The 15,864-nt window shown below is 42.1% G+C and overlaps 1 long non-coding RNA gene across 1 annotated transcript; it reads right to left on the bottom strand.

The window, feature by feature from the left end:
• Positions 1-217: 217 nt before the first annotated feature.
• On the bottom strand, positions 218-15,609 carry LOC143828812 (uncharacterized). The gene is made up of 3 exons (XR_013227896.1): positions 15,564-15,609; positions 5,775-5,901; positions 218-345 (listed from the first exon to the last, which is right to left on the bottom strand). It is a non-coding gene; the product is annotated as an uncharacterized LOC143828812 (long non-coding RNA).
• Positions 15,610-15,864: the final 255 nt, after the last annotated feature.

Genomic DNA, 15,864 nt, shown 5'->3' with positions numbered 1-15,864 from the left:
ACTTAACTAGGCAGAGCTATGGCACAGCATGATGACCTTGGAAGGGGAGATTTTAAAAGAAACTCTGATAAAAATACAAATATAAGTAACTAGATCCTGCTTAGGTCCCACATCAATCCATTTCTATTACTGGATCAACTCTAACTGATGATTAAGTCTATAGAATGTAAAATTCCATTTTAAAGTTTGAGATGAGCCTGGCCTTCTGTGATGCAGCCTCATAAGTCACCATTTCTCCAAATTCATTAGCATTTTGTCTATTGAATCTATTAAAGTGTTCTAAATCTTTCTGTATTCTTCGACATCTTCTTTCTGTTTCCTGTCAGAATTGTGGGTTTTGTAGATCTAAAAAGAGAATGAAGAAAATGATACTGCTGAATTGCAATTCGACATATGAAGTCCAAAGTCTCCTTAAGCAATTTTCACGGTAGAGATTTTTTATTGGATGTTATCTTAATGGCAAGCATGTTGATTGTTAATCTCTTTTCCTCTTCTATACTCCACACACACACAGTCTTTCTTCCCACTAATGGTATTATCTCATTCCGTAGAATGTGCTGAAACAAACAGCCTTGTCCTTCACTGCTTTATTCCCTTCTATCCATCATCTGTAATGTAATGTTCCACACACTTAGTTTTTTGACTCTCTCTAATCTATTGCTTTTAATGGTAAACACTTACTTTTGGAACAGCTTCCCCATCATATATCTATCTTGACTGCACCATATACCTATCCCATGTGTCATCACAGGATGAGTAGACAGGTTCAGGAAAATAGGGATCTACTTTTTGCTGAAGCCCAAACATTAAACTTTCACAAGGTCAGGATATACAATATCCTTCTGCCTCTTCCTTCTCAACTCAGACGCAGCCTCCTTTTTCATTCTGAGATTTAACACCTCTGGCAACCTTATTAGGATATTCTGATGATTTGAAATCCCATGGGCTTTGGGACTTCACAGGGCACAGTAAGGGAACAATATATTCTGGATGGCTATGTCTCTGCAAAGTCCCAGAACATGTGTTAGCTGAAATATATTGGCAGTACATCCTTGCCCAGCATGCATAATTAAATAAGAGCTCACCTCTCTGCATAACATTTTTGGGGTGAGTACCTCTTAGTCCCAAAAATCCATATTAAAATGGATATTTTGTGACATTTATAATTTAGTATAGCTTGTCAGCACTGTAGGAGACAGAGTAGCAGATACAAAAGTTAGGGAAGTCAAACATCACAATCTCATTAATTGTGTTACAGAAATTACATTGTGTACTGTGACAATGCTAGCATCCAGGTATTTGTTTGCTGGGCTTGCCTTCTGATCCTTTTTTCAAGGATAAACAACTCAGCTGCATTGATTTGTCCCAGCTGGTAACACCATTTTGGGTACTATGGTGCCATATTCCAGACCAATCCATTTTCCCACAGCATCTCCCTCTCTATCCCTGCCAATGTTGGCCAAGTAATGGTGTGGGCACTACTACTAGACTTTGTGTGTGACATTGTCCCAGTGCTGAGAATCTGACTGCAATTTTAAGAACAATTTCCTGGAAGTAAGCCCCATTTAATATCTGCTTACTTCTGAGCAGGCCTGTGTAGTGTTGTCCCCTTTGTTCTATTAACATATTAGGGCACAGAGAACATACATGTGGCAAGCCACTGTTTGATGGTGAGAAAAGGAGAGTTTAACTATTGTAATGAATAAGTACAATGGACATGGTGGTTAGAGTGTCACATTAGAATCAAACGAGGGTTGCCAGCCTAAGACCTTTTATGCACTGGAGTTTTCATATCAGGCTGCAGAGTTTTAGTCTTGGCAGATTGCCCCACCTCTTCCTGCACCCACATGGGGGAGCATTTGGCCCAGTGCACTTCATCTGCCCCCAATTTGTGCTCCTGCATGGGAGCTGGGGCAGTAAAGGTCCCAGTGCATAAACGGTCTAAGACTGGCCATTCTCAGGAGGCTTTACTGATGTCACCAGTGGTACAGTGATGGCATTTCCAGTGTGACAGAGATGTGACATCATCACGTGGGGTGAAAGTCTAGCCTTTGGTTTAACCACAGACTTTTGGGCAAATGCTAGAGCATCACCCAAGATGATGGTGCTACTTCCAAGTCACACAAGAAGTGATGCCATTGTGCTGGAGCAGAATTGATTCCCCCCACTCCATTTCCTACTAGCTGAGCGGTGGCTGGCTTAACTGCTGGTTTGCAGTAGCTCTCCCACCAAAGAAGGAGACAGCCTACCAAGTTCAAGTCCATACTTACCTATAATCCGATCCAGTGAAAATTAAGAATTTCAAATTGCAATGATTAAAATTGGGAAGTTATGTGTATTTAAACTTTCCACTATTGAAATATGAAGAACTAGTAATAAAGCCCATTTGTAAAAATGGGCATGTAGAGGCTGGGGGCGAAGGCTGTGCAGGCAGGCGCTGTATCAGCGGCATTGGAAGAGCAGGGGCAGGGCATCACAGAAGGGGCGCGGCGTGGACGCGCCGGTGCTGGCGGGCTGGGGTGAGGGCCTCGGCGTGTGAGTGGGGGAACACAGGCTGTCGTAGGCTTCCTGGGGCCTGGCATGGTGCACTGGGAGACTTCACATGCCTTGGTTGGGCCTGGGCGGCATGCACCATCTCTGGTGAGGCCTTCGCGGGATGAAGGCTTCCTGGGGCCGGCGGGGTGCGGTGGGAGGCTTCGGGTGGGCTGTGTGGGCCTGGGGGTGGCTGCTGGGCAGGAAAGGAGCAGGGCCTCTGCGTCCTCGACACATCGGCCCTGCAACTGTAACCTCCGTTCCCCCTCCAAGGTGACCGCGTGGTGGGTGGGAAAGGAGCAGGAGTCCCTGCTCCCTTCTCCAGTGGAAGGGACCACAGGCGGGAAAGGAACAGGGCTGCCGCGTCTTTGACACTGCATCCTTGCTCCTTTCCCCAGAGCAAGGAGAAGCCGGCTGGAGGACTCACCGTGTGGGAAGGCTTCTTCGTCTGTGTGGTGTTTCCCCAGCTGGCCCAGGAGAGGCCGGGCCAACCAACCAATGGGGAGCTGTGCTTTGTGCGGCTCCCCATTGGCCACTTGGCCTGGAGTGACACTCGGAGGGCCCAATCAGGAGCTTCTTCGTGGCTCCTGATTGGGCCCTCCGAGTTTTTATCACAGACAGGGCCCGCCCATTCTCCTCCCCTTTAGCCCTTACTCTTTTATTACTACCGCTCCGCTGACGCGGTTTAAAGATGATTTAAATCAGCTGGTTTGAGCCTGATATTCCTCCTTTTTTGAAGTAAGTCAAAGTTTGCATCCATCTGCCTCTCCAATATGTTGCTGTTTCAATTTTTTCTAGCTTTTCACTGTTCTCCTTTGTTTTTTTAATGCCCACTAGAGTTCTTGTTAAAAAGTAAGGCTATTATGCTTTCTGTCAAAGACAGAGATCCCATGTGTTGTGGTTAAAATTTCTTTACCTCCGTTAAAGTTTAATTTTTTTAAACACCATCATTTTGTAATACAATGACTTTAAGCTACATGCTAATCATTTCATTAACCACAGACTTCTGAGCTGAGTTCTTATTTGATGACATTCCCAAAGGATCAGATTTTTTTTATATGGATAGGAAAGCTCAACATTGTATTCACATTTGGATGATTATTGATTGATCCTGAAATTCCTTAACATTTGAAGATCACATTTGCTGATCAGAATGCTATTTTTAATGGCTTAATATTTTAATAAAAGGCTTTTTGATGAAGTTCCACATCACAGCAGGCCAATTACAATGTCTAAAGTCCATTAATAAGGGATTGAGTACAAAGCTGCCTAGGAATAATTAAAGACAAATTATGCAATCCAGCAAGAGCAATCTTCATGGAACAGGCAGCTGCAAACTACCTCCAACAATTATAATCCATGATTTAATTCTGCATGAAATTGCTGGCCTTGCATTACAACCCAGACTTGGTATGATGACATAGCAGGGCCAGTTCACATTGTAAGAACAGTAACTAGCAAGCACCAAAATATTAGTCTATTACTGCATTCTCATATTCAGAATTGGCATACAAAAAAACCCCCAAAAACACATCATAAAGCGTTTATTGTTCTACAATTATGAGACCTAATAGCCAGCTGTAGAAACTTAGCAACTGATTCAATTACTGGAGAGTTTTTTCTTCCTACTAAGAAAATGATCTTATTCTCATCATCAAATCCATGTAATTTAGAAAGGAGTGGGTTGATGAGCTGCCCATGAATAATGACATAGAGTGGACAATAGAATAACCCATATAAGATGGTTTCCACACAGCCAGAATGATAGACACATGTGCTTTTAGAATAGAGCATAATAATTTGGCTTTAAAATTTTGTTTAATATCCAGTCATTCAGTTATCCTGTGTCAAGGTATTGTACGATTACTATACTTGTGCGTGCATAATACTTCTACCACCAAGGCAGCCAGAACTGCCAGTGTCATCAGCAAAGAAAGAGAACGAACTATGAAGTCCTCTGTCCTATGAAGTTTTGATGCCTGCACAGCAGCAGCATTCACCCTGTACTGTTATCCAGGTGCTGTAAACTCCTTTTGAAGACCCAAATATTTGAAACAAAAATGGGAAATAAGGCTTTGAAATCAATAATATGTTTTTTGCAATAATATGTTTTCTTTGCATAACATTCCACAGCAAGGTGATGGGATGAGAAATAAGACACAAGTCCTACGAACAGTGGTATAGTGGTTAGGAGCACGAACTTCTAATCTGGCAAGCTGGGTTTGATTCCTCGTACCCTCACATGCAGCCAGCTGGGTGACCTTGAGCTTGTCATAGCATTGATAAAGCTGTTCTAACCAAGCAGTAATATCAGGGTTCTCTCAGCCTCACCCAACTCACAGGGTGTCTGTTGTGGGGAGAGGAAAAGGAAGTTTGATTGAAAACCACTTTGAGACTCCTTCTGGTAAAGTAAAAGCAGAATATAAGAACCAGCTCTTCTTCTTCTTCTGAGGGCCAGGTTCCAAAGTACTGTGTAATGAATTATGCATATCTGGAGGTATGTGAGAGGAATTCCTTCAAGAGCAGTCACCTCCTCTCTACCATATGACTAGCTGCTTAAAAAACTCAGATCTCAGCCCTAAACAGACTTAATAGAGAATAACAGTTAATACACTATGAGAAGAAGTCATTGGAAACTGAAATAATTAAGTAAAATAAAGAGGATTTCTTTCTCCACAAGCCCATGGCATGTAATTATGGACAGATACAGAGAATTAACTGAAAGCCTTTTTCCCCCAACAAGAGAACTAATTTTATTAATGAAAGCACTTTATGTTTAAAGGCATCCAAAGGATTCAGAGAATCCCATTGGCTTTGAGACATCAGTCCTAAATGCAGCAAGTTCAAATTGAGCAAAGTGATTCCACATCTCATCACTCTGTTGCAATTGTTTTGAAATGTAATGAGGGCTTCTCTACAGATGACAAGGGCAGGCAGTTCCTACTCTGACATTCACCATGGGTTTGATGCACAGCACTCAAAATGTGACATGAGCCTTTGATAGCTTTTCACAGAAGCCGCAAGGCTGGGGTAGCTTTATAGTACTTGGAGGAAAATAACCATTAGCCAGAAAAAAAATAAAATAACATAAGAAAGAAATATGCTAATAAGCTAACTCCAAGTCTCTTATTCTTTCCAGCTTGTTTTACTAGAAATTATTTTCAGTAAATACGAATATCAGAGGCCAGTTGATTTAAGCTAAAATATCTCCAATAAATGCTGTGGCAGAACCACTGAATTACCTTCATGCAATTGAACTCATATGTCACCGTGACGTAACTTAGATGGACTCCGGGGAATGGTGGAGGACAGGAAGGCCTGGAGGATCATTGTCCATGGGGTCACGATGGGTCGGACACGACTTCGCACCTAACAATAACAACAACAAGTAACCCAAGGCAGACAAGAAGTATTTAAAAATGAATGTATTTTTATTAAAGAATAACACACAAGGCAAACACTATGCAGTTGCACTAACACATGCATGCAGAGAGGAATAAGGTAGGAAATAGCTAAGTTTTAGATGAAAGGGGAAGCAAGTGACTACATATATACCAGTCTGAAAGTGGGGAGTGTAGAAAGCAGAAAGGCTTAGTGCCTATTTTACATCTGTTTTTTCCCACAGGTCAAAGTGTTTAGGCACATCTAGAGATGGCCATAGCCAAAGGACAGTGTCTGGGTGGCAGGTTAACATGGATAGAGAGGTTGTCGAGAGGCATTTAGCTGCACTGGATGAGTTCAAATCCCCTGGTCCGGATGAAATGCACCCGAGAGTACTCAAAGAACTTTCCAGAGAACTTGCACAGCCCTTGTCCATCATCTTCGGAACCTCTTTAAGGACTGGAGATGTCCCGGAGGACTGGAAGAGAGCGAAATGTTATTCCGATCTTTAAAAAAGGGAGGAAGGATGACCCGGGAAACTACAGACCAGTGAGTCTGACCTCTGTTGTGGGGAAGATAATGGAGCAGATATTAAAGGGAGCGATCTGCAAACATGTGGAGGACAATTTGGTGATCCAAGGAAGTCAGCATGGATTTGTCTCCAACAGGTCCTGCCAGACCAACCTGGTTTCCTTTTTTGACCAAGTAACAGGTTTGCTGGATCGGGGAAATTCGGTTGATGTCATTTACTTGGATTTTAGTAAAGCTTTTGACAAGGTTCCCCATGATGTTCTGATGGATAAATTGAAGGACTGCAATCTGGATTTTCAAATAGTCAGGTGGATTGACAACAACTCAAAGAGTTGTTGTCAATGGTGTTTCATCAGACTGGAGAGAGGTGAGTAGCGGGGTACCTCAGGGCTCGGTGCTTGGCCCGGTACTTTTTAACATATTTATTAATGATCTAGATGAGGGGGTGGAGGGACTACTCATCAAGTTTGCAGATGACACCAAATTGGGAGGACTGGCAAATACTCCGGAAGATAGAGACAGAGTTCAACGAGATCTGAACACAATGGAAAAATGGGCAAATGAGAACAAGATGCAATTTAATAAAGATAAGTGTAAAGTTCTGCATCTGGGTCAGAAAAATGAAAAGCATGCCTACTGGATGGGGGATACGCTTCTAGGTAACACTGTGTGTGAACGAGACCTTGGGGTACTTGTGGATTGTAAACTAAACATGAGCAGGCAGTGTGATGCAGCGGTAAAAAAGGCAAATGCCATTTTGGGCTGTATCAACAGAGGCATCACATCAAAATCACAAGATGTCATAGTCCCATTGTATACGGCACTGGTCAGACCACACTTGGAGTACTGTATGCAGTTCTGGAGGCCTCACTTCAAGAAGGACGTAGATAAAATTGAAAGGGTACAGAGGAGAGCAACGAAGATGATCTGGGGCCAAGGGACCAAGCCCTATGATGACAGGTTGAGGGACTTGAGAATGTTCAGCCTGGAGAAAAGGAGGTTGAGAGGGGACATGATAGCCCTCTTTAAGTATTTGAAAGGTTGTCACTTGGAGGAGGGCAGGATGCTGTTTCTGTTGGCTGCAGAGGAGAGGAGATGCAGTAATGGGTTTAAACTTCAACGATACAGGCTAGATATCAGGAAAAAGTTTTTCACAGTCAGAGTAGTTCAGCAGTGGAATAGGCTGCCTAAGGAGGTGGTGAGCTCCCCCTCACTGGCAGTCTTCAAGCAAAGGTTGGATACACACTTTTCTTGGATGCTTTAGGATGCTTAGGGCTAATCCTGTGTTGAGCAGGGGGTTGGATTAGATGGCCTGTATGGCCCCTTCCAACTCTATGATTCTATAGTAAGAGCAGAGAAATGTGAATGAACCAGCATTCAAGTTGGGCTTCTGTTGGAAATCTGTAGCAGGAAGGCTGATCACCAGGAGAGGCAATTTAGGGAGCCCAAGTGAATACCCTTTTCCTAGCCAGTTACATGGCAAAAAGTCATGTATGCTGAGGTGGATTTTATACAAAAAGTGTGATTGCCCTTTGATTGGTATGACAAAAAGATTTTATTGATCTAGGATTGAAAGATCAAAGTGATCAAAGAGAAGAGCTGTGGACCTGGGTTGATAGGAGTAATATATCTCTTGGGAGGCTGGCTCTTAGTTGCTCTTAGTGAGGCTGGCTCTTAGTAAGGACAGGGAGGGGGTTCCTGAACTGAGAAAAGTATTTTTGAAGATTTGCCAGTTCCTACATTAGCAATAGAATGGCTGCTGGTGGTGGGGGATGCGAGTAAGGAGAATGCTCTTTGAGGATTGAAGATGCATATGTGCTTTCTAGACAGTGCAGGGATGCAGGGTTCATAAGCGAGATCATTTGGTTATAGCCTGTCCACTGATGCTTTTTTTTAGAGTGCATTGTGCTAGTGACCTGACTTTGCTTTTGTCTAGACCAAAGCAAGTGTTCAGAGTCTTGATTGTAGAGGCTCAAGGGTGCCATTCCAGTCTAATCATTAGGTCTGTTGACACAGGCAATAAAAGAAAGCTGGACATTGGTGGATTGGTGTTGCTGTTTCTATTAAATCTGACAGCAATGTTCAATACAGTCACCCATAAGCTTTTAGCCCATCATTTAGCCAACCTAGGGACATGAGGCATGGCCAATCAGTACTTACTGTATTTTCCCCATGGGTGGGGACAGAGGGTGGTGCAAGGGAGGAGCAGCTCTCAATGTCAGGCTGTAAATTGTGGTGTCCCACAGAGAGCAATACTCTTCCCAATGTTATTTAATATCTACATGCACCCCCTTGCCCAGCTTATCTGAGGTTTTGTGATGGGTTGTCACTGTCATGCAGATGACACCCAGCTATTCCTGTTAATGGATGGCCATTTGTCAACACCCCAGTTGCTTGGAGGCTGTGGTGGACTAGCTCAAGTGGAGTTGGCTGAAGCTGAATCTAGCCAAGATTGAAGTTCTCTGGCTGGACCAGCATACTGAGAGACAGATGGTGAAGTTCCCAGCTCTTTATGGGGTCCAATTGACATCTTTGACTTCTGCCGGGAGTCTGGGTATGATTCTGAACTCCTCCCTGTTGAAAGAGGCCCAGATCATGAGTGCTGCTTATCTGGCATTCTTCCACTATGCCAGGCCTGACAATTAGCACCATACTTCTTGTCACCTGACCTAGTCAAGGTTATGTTCAGCATAGATTTCTGCAACTCACTCTACACAGGGTTTCCCTTGAGACTTATCTGGAGACTTCAACTGGTCCAAATTGCAGCAAGTTGGTTCCTCACAGGAACCCAGTGGAGGACATTATTATCCCTGACCACAAAGAGGTGAAACTGGCCTTAATCAGGCCTGGTAGAATGCCCTGCCAATCAAGATCAGGGCCCTGCAGGGCCTGTAAGACAGAGCTATTCGACCAGGCCTATGGCTGATTCTGGGAACATGAAATCAGCTGACCTCCCTGGGGAAACATCTGAGAAATTAAGTTAATTTAAAACATTAAAAATTTAAAGCATGTGTTAAATCAGATCTAGAATAGATATATCTAGTGCAGAGTCTGCACTTACTTTCTTTATTCCATTGTCAATCCTGTTGAATTCAGATCGCTTTGAACTCGGGTCTTCCTCTCCCCCCTCCTCCCCATTGAAACAGGAAAGTCTTCTGCACGTGGTTAGGGAGGCTCAGAAGGTGGGGGGGCTCTTTCTTTCTTTTCTTGAAGGGGGGGGAGAGGATCGTAAAAGGCAGAGGAGGGAGGAAAAATCCAGGACCGACAGAAGTTGAGAGAAGTTAGGGGCTTCTCCTTTAAGGAAAGCATGTCACATGACCAGGTGTAGCCTATCAGAGGTTCTCTACCACAGAGCTTTCTTTATTCAGGATTTTCAGCACTCCAAGGTATGGCACACTAAAGGTAGGGTCACTCCGGATCAATCCTTCTTGCTGCAGAAGGAAAATTAAAATCGCCCCAAATCCAAACGGAAATCGCATTCTGTGTAGAGGGCAGGGACTGAATCGATCTGGGGCTGGAATAAAAGCTCTGTGCAGTTTACACCTAGATCTAATTTAAAACATGCTTTCAAGTTTTAATGTTATTTATAACAGTATCTTACTGTTGATGTTACCTGCTCTGAGTCTCATGGGAAGGGCAGGCTACAAGAATAAAGATGGCTATGGTTATGGTTACGGTTATGCTTACAGAGGAGAGACAGCAAATCACCATCACTACTGTAAATCAACTACCAACTACCATGAAGTCATGTTGATTTTAATCCCATTCCTCCATAACCTCTTTCCTCTCCCTCAGGTGCCTTGGCAATTTTACTATCTTGGCCTAGATGCTGTGAGGAAGAAAGCTCTTCCCCTCAATCCAGATCTACAAAGGCTTGCTAATGTTCAACAGCAATGAGGAGCTACAGCATACTTAGAAGCAACCCAATAAGTTAATTTTAAAAGGCTATAGTTATATATTTAATATTAACAATTGTATCTCATATTATTGTATGTGTTTTTGGTGGAGTGGCACACAGTAGTTGTTTGGCTCTTTCTCTTGATTGTAATTGCAAATGTGGTTCTCTGTGAGTCATCATGTACTGTTGGTTTAGGACAGGGGCTCATGGGAACTGAGGTCCATGGACATCTGGAGGGCTGCAGTTTGACTACCCCTGGTTTAGGGGATTTCCTAATGTGCAATTATTGTGATAATAGCAGTGCAAACAAGGGATTTAATGAAAAATGGGGATGCACAAACATCCATTGGTCCAGCTGGCATCCTGTTTGCTTGTCATGAGCAGTGAGCTGATTTTTCAAGGATCATTTCAACTGTTTATCTACCTGTTCATGGCTGTCCAGCAGTTTGCTTCATTTATCCCTTATGAACCACACAATACAGCACAATTGGCTTTCTGTGCATGGCCATTCTCGTGCAGCTTGATTGATTTATACCCCCCCCCCATGTTCTTGCTGCATGACTGCTCCACTCGGCAGGCAATTAAAGCAGTCACAAATTCTATGCATCACTCATAAAGAAATGGTCTGTTCCAATAAAATCCTACCCTTTCATGTTTGTCTAAGAAGTCTCTAGTGATGATAATGGTTGCTAATCACTATGAATTAGCAGAATCTTTTGCACAGGGACAGGTTTGCAAAAACATGGTGCTAACCTGCTTGGCAAACTTTGAGGACTGGGCTCTCATCCTGATCACCACCTTCAAGATGCTAAGCTTTTCTGTTCAAGATGTTCATATCAACATTTGCAGTGTCCCTGATGGAGCCCTAAACAGGGTAGCACCCTTCTAAACTCATTGGCTTCTGTGGACATAGAAGGATTTAACTCTGCTCAAGGTGTCTTTTTAACAGAGTTACTATGGCTTAAGCTTTGAAGAACTAAACCCCTCTTTATCAGATGTCTGAAGTACTGCATGACTTTTTCTCGCTAGCCTTAATAACAGCAAAAGGTAGGAAAATAAACATACACGTACAGATGCAGAGAATTGAGAACAGTAAGGTTAAGAGGCCATTAAACTGCAAGTGATATGAGCTGTGACATTTCTATGTATAAGTCGTATTATACAAGATAAGTATAGTGACAGTCCACAACAGCAATAACTGGTGATAATGCAATCTTTCTAGTTTTGCTAAGCTCATTTAACACTCATCATGTGTGAGAAAAGTTTTCCCTTCATTCAAGCATTTGTAAAGCTGTCCAACTTCCTGATACATTCTAATTCAGTGATTTCATACTAGAGCTCTTTTGCTTCTCCCTGCTTGGTTCCTTGGCTATTAAAGATCTCTATTCCATACAGAAAGAGACCAGAGCACAACAAGCAACAGCCATTCTGAACCCAATAATGGAACAGGATCTAAATTGCAGGGGTCTAATGTATTGGGTAAAGGTAAATTGCAGGGGTCTAATGCATTGGGTAATGACTGGGGAAGGCACTGGCAAACCACCCTGTATTGAGTCTGCCACGAAAACGCTGGAGGGCGTCACCCCAAGGGTCAGACTTGACTCGGTGCTTGCACAGCGGATATCTTTACCTTTACCTTTAATGCATTGGGAATGCGAGGGTGAGATGAAGAAATTAATAACATATTCTTAAAATGTTGCAAGACACTATGAGGACCATATGGGACATACAGTTAATTAATTAATTAAAAAGTGGTGCTTTTGAGGCAGAGTATCGCATGGCACTGAAATGTTCTCCCAGAGGCTTGTATCTTGATATCTTTTATTCCAGACATTTAATCTTTTGTGTGAACTGGTCCTGATTGTAGCCATCCAACCTGCTGGGTTTGCTTTTTTTCTCCAGTCCCCTTTCCCCCTACTAACAAATTGCAGGAGAGGTAAAGACAGCTTAGAGACTTTGCAAAAGCCAAGGTCTCTCCTTAAAGTTCCAGCTCAGAGAAACAAATATTTCTTACAAGGTTTGAGCCCTGCACTATTGACAGAAGCTCTGGCAACTAAGTAGGGATGAGGAACTTACACTTCACAGGTCCATAAACCATGCTGTGATCATGCACAGAAGTCTTCAGTGATGATTACTGGACTATTTAGAAGAAATAGGTCTTGGCTTAAACCTGTATATTGCAGTTCTGCTTTTAATTACTGGAGGTCAGTGATTAAACATGAATGGGTGGGAGGGGGGATGCTGCTTTGCAAAGTCTGTATCTGCATGAACAGCAGATAAGAGGGCTACTTACTAATACATGCCAATCTGAAATTTGTAAGGGGTGTTTGTGTTGGGCTAGACTCTCACAATTTAGTGATTTCTGAACTAAGGAAATCATGTTTTCCTCCTTTTCTTTACAAGATTTTGTTTTGTCAGGCGTCTTCAAGAGTTAGCAAAGAAAATAAACAAGCATAAACATAAACTCAGCTGAAAAATTGAAACATTTCTTACAAGGTTGTGTAAATCAATACACAAGAATATTGCAGCATTGCTAATTAAATCAGTCCTGAACCTGCCACACACTGTGCACATTTTCACTACTCTTACACATAGCTGAAGACTGAAGTTATGTTCCTGTATACAATTGTGTTCAAGTCTGACCAAATTTGAGAAGCCTACCAGCAAGCATGACTGAGACCCAGTTTATTTGAAAACAGCATGCTGAAGCATCCGAGAGAGAGCAAGAAATAACATCATCTCATTGAACTGGGTGATAGAAGAGGAAGAAGAAGAAGAAGAAGAAGAAGAAGAAGAAGAAGAAGAAGAAGAAGAAGAAGAAGAAGAAGAAGAAGAAGAAGAAGAAGAAGAAGAAGAAGAAGAAGAAGAAGAAGAAGAGCTGGTTTTCTTTACCAGGAGTCTCTTACATCTGCCTTCCCTTTCCTCTCCCCACGACAGACACCCTGTGGGCTTGAGAGAGCCCTGACAGTTCAGTCAGAACAGCTCTATCAGCATTGTATTGAGCCGAAGGTCACCCATTTGGCTATATGTAGAGGACCAGGGAATCAGACCCCGCTCACCAGGTTAGAAGCCGCCGCTCTTAATCACTACAGCAAGCTGGTAGAATCTCAGTTTGAGCATGAAGATGCAACTGATTCCCACATAGGTAAGGGTCACTGTTTTTTCCTTCAGCCCTTGTGCTCCTGCTATCAAGTCACAAGACATTATGGTTTGCTCAAGCAGCTTTTTACTCAAATGAGTATTATTTTTATTTACTTTATTTATAATTTGATCTATATCCCACCACTCCAATAACCAGCTTGTTTTAGATTAGTATTGCTCAGAATGACAAAGTTTTGGCAGATGTTACTTCTCTGGTGGTGGTGGTTTATAGCAGGCACACAAATATTAATTATAATGCAAGCTGCAGCTTGAACATCTTGGCTATAGAGAATGTTCAGTTTATGTTGGTATTTATTGTCCCTCCATGCCAGTTTAAAATAAGTCATACATTTGTGAGACAATATGTCAACACATTTCTTCTGCTGCAAAGTGTACCAATTCATTGGTGTTTGTACTTTCATATTTAATTTTTAGTTTTCTGGTTTAACTTTTTTTAGATTCTGTAAGATTTAATACGTGCTTCAACTAACACTGCCCAATATTTGAAATACACGGAATATACATTTTTGAATTCCTGAGACTAGATCAGTTGTGACATTATTAAGCAAAAGAAGTTTATTGAAGTAGTGATACGAAGCCCATGATTATTCTTACTGAAACTTAAGTGATCCACACACTGACCCAAACAGACCATATTTCCAAGGAAAGACAGGCTCCTCTGTTTCCATGAAAAGTGTGTGAACTAGCTTTGCATCCAGGTGTACATTATATTATTCATGCTAAGCCAATCAAGGCCAGGCTCAACCAGTAAAGTTTCAAGCTCCCCTTCCCAAGAGGAGTGTAGCAATAGACTACACAGAATAACAAGCAAAACAATAAAGATGGTTACAAAGGGTGGAAGTTTCTCAGGCTTGCTCCCCCCTCCCCCATGGCCATACATTTCAATAACCATACATTGACAGCTGCCACCAGCAGGTTACAAATGACACCTTGACAATTCTGTACCAATAACAACCCCAAACAACCATGTTAGAAAGCATACAAAAAGGTAGATCCTGACAAGATGGATTTATAGTTCAAATCTAATTGGATTAAATATCTGGAATATGATGAATTCTATTCAATGGAACTAATTCCCAGGAAAGTATTTTTAAGGGACTGCTGTCCCAAACACAGGCGCAAATACAAAATAGTACAATATTTCTTTGAAATCTTCTACAGCTGTTGTGTGTATATGTATCAATTTACCTCAAAATATTACACTGCAACAAATCAGAAATACTAGTGGTTTTGTTTGTTTATTTTCTTAGATTTTTATACCACCCTCCCATATGGCTCAGGGCAGCTTACATGGAATGCTGTAGGGTATTACATAGAACATCGTAGGCATATGTCATAATCATAACAGATCAACAACAATTCCAACAGTGGTTCCAAGACTAACAGAATATTACAACAGGTTAGATTGAACAACAACTTTAACAGGAACAACAACTTTAATAAGAAACCCTAGGGAGGTCAAATTAGTTCAGATCATGGAGGAGGAAACTGAGGGGGGACCAGCAGATGTTGTTGGGTCAGTCAGCCTGAAGCAAATGCCTTGTGGAGGCATCTTGAGTTAGATAGATGCTGTGATGATCCCAAAGAAAGAATATTTGTGTTAGTTTTTGAAAATTCAAAAGCTTATGTCAACGTATCCTTTGTTTGTGGATCAGTTATGAGGATATAGAAGATTCAACTAGTTTCTCCTTTCAATAGTTCCCATACCTTCCCTTTCCTATATTCCCTGTCTTATATGGCTTTTGAAGAAGACCCTTTCTCCCTTTTTTATCACTTGCAAAGCTAGTTGGATACACTCCAGAGGTCTGACGTTCACTTTATACCAATAAAGCTACCATTGTAAAACTTTAGAATTCTATTGTCATATAAGTGAGCATACATGCTGCTGTCCTGCATATTTCATGACAGCAGCATTTGATTACTCTCACCATGGGCTTTAACAGAGAAAGTGAAGGTATTGTTTCTGATACTGGGCTTTTCTGCACATATAAAAAAATAGTCATGCCAGCAAAATTGTGTGATGCTATAAAAAATCACACACACTCCCACCATTTCTCACCTGCTTGCTCTCCTGCTTTCTTCTGACACTTTTTGGTGCTTCCTGGCATTCTGTACGGCTGCATGAAATGGCAGAGGGGAAAGACGTGCTATACATGCAACTCTCCCTCCACCTGTCACTCATGGCAGGCAGGCAGCCAATCACTTTTTCCCCCTTTTCACCAATCACCTTTTCCCCTGTTTTAAAGGGACAGCGATGCAAGTGTTTGTTTTTTTTAAGTGAAACTTCTCCTTTGGGATGCCTATGCATATAATCATAGATGCATAGTGCTTATTTTAATGCCACCCCCAGCCTTGATGCT

This window comes from Paroedura picta, chromosome 2 (genome assembly GCF_049243985.1).
Source record: "Paroedura picta isolate Pp20150507F chromosome 2, Ppicta_v3.0, whole genome shotgun sequence".
NCBI lineage: Eukaryota > Metazoa > Chordata > Lepidosauria > Squamata > Gekkonidae > Paroedura > Paroedura picta.
This window is presented reverse-complemented; position numbering and strand designations above follow the sequence as displayed.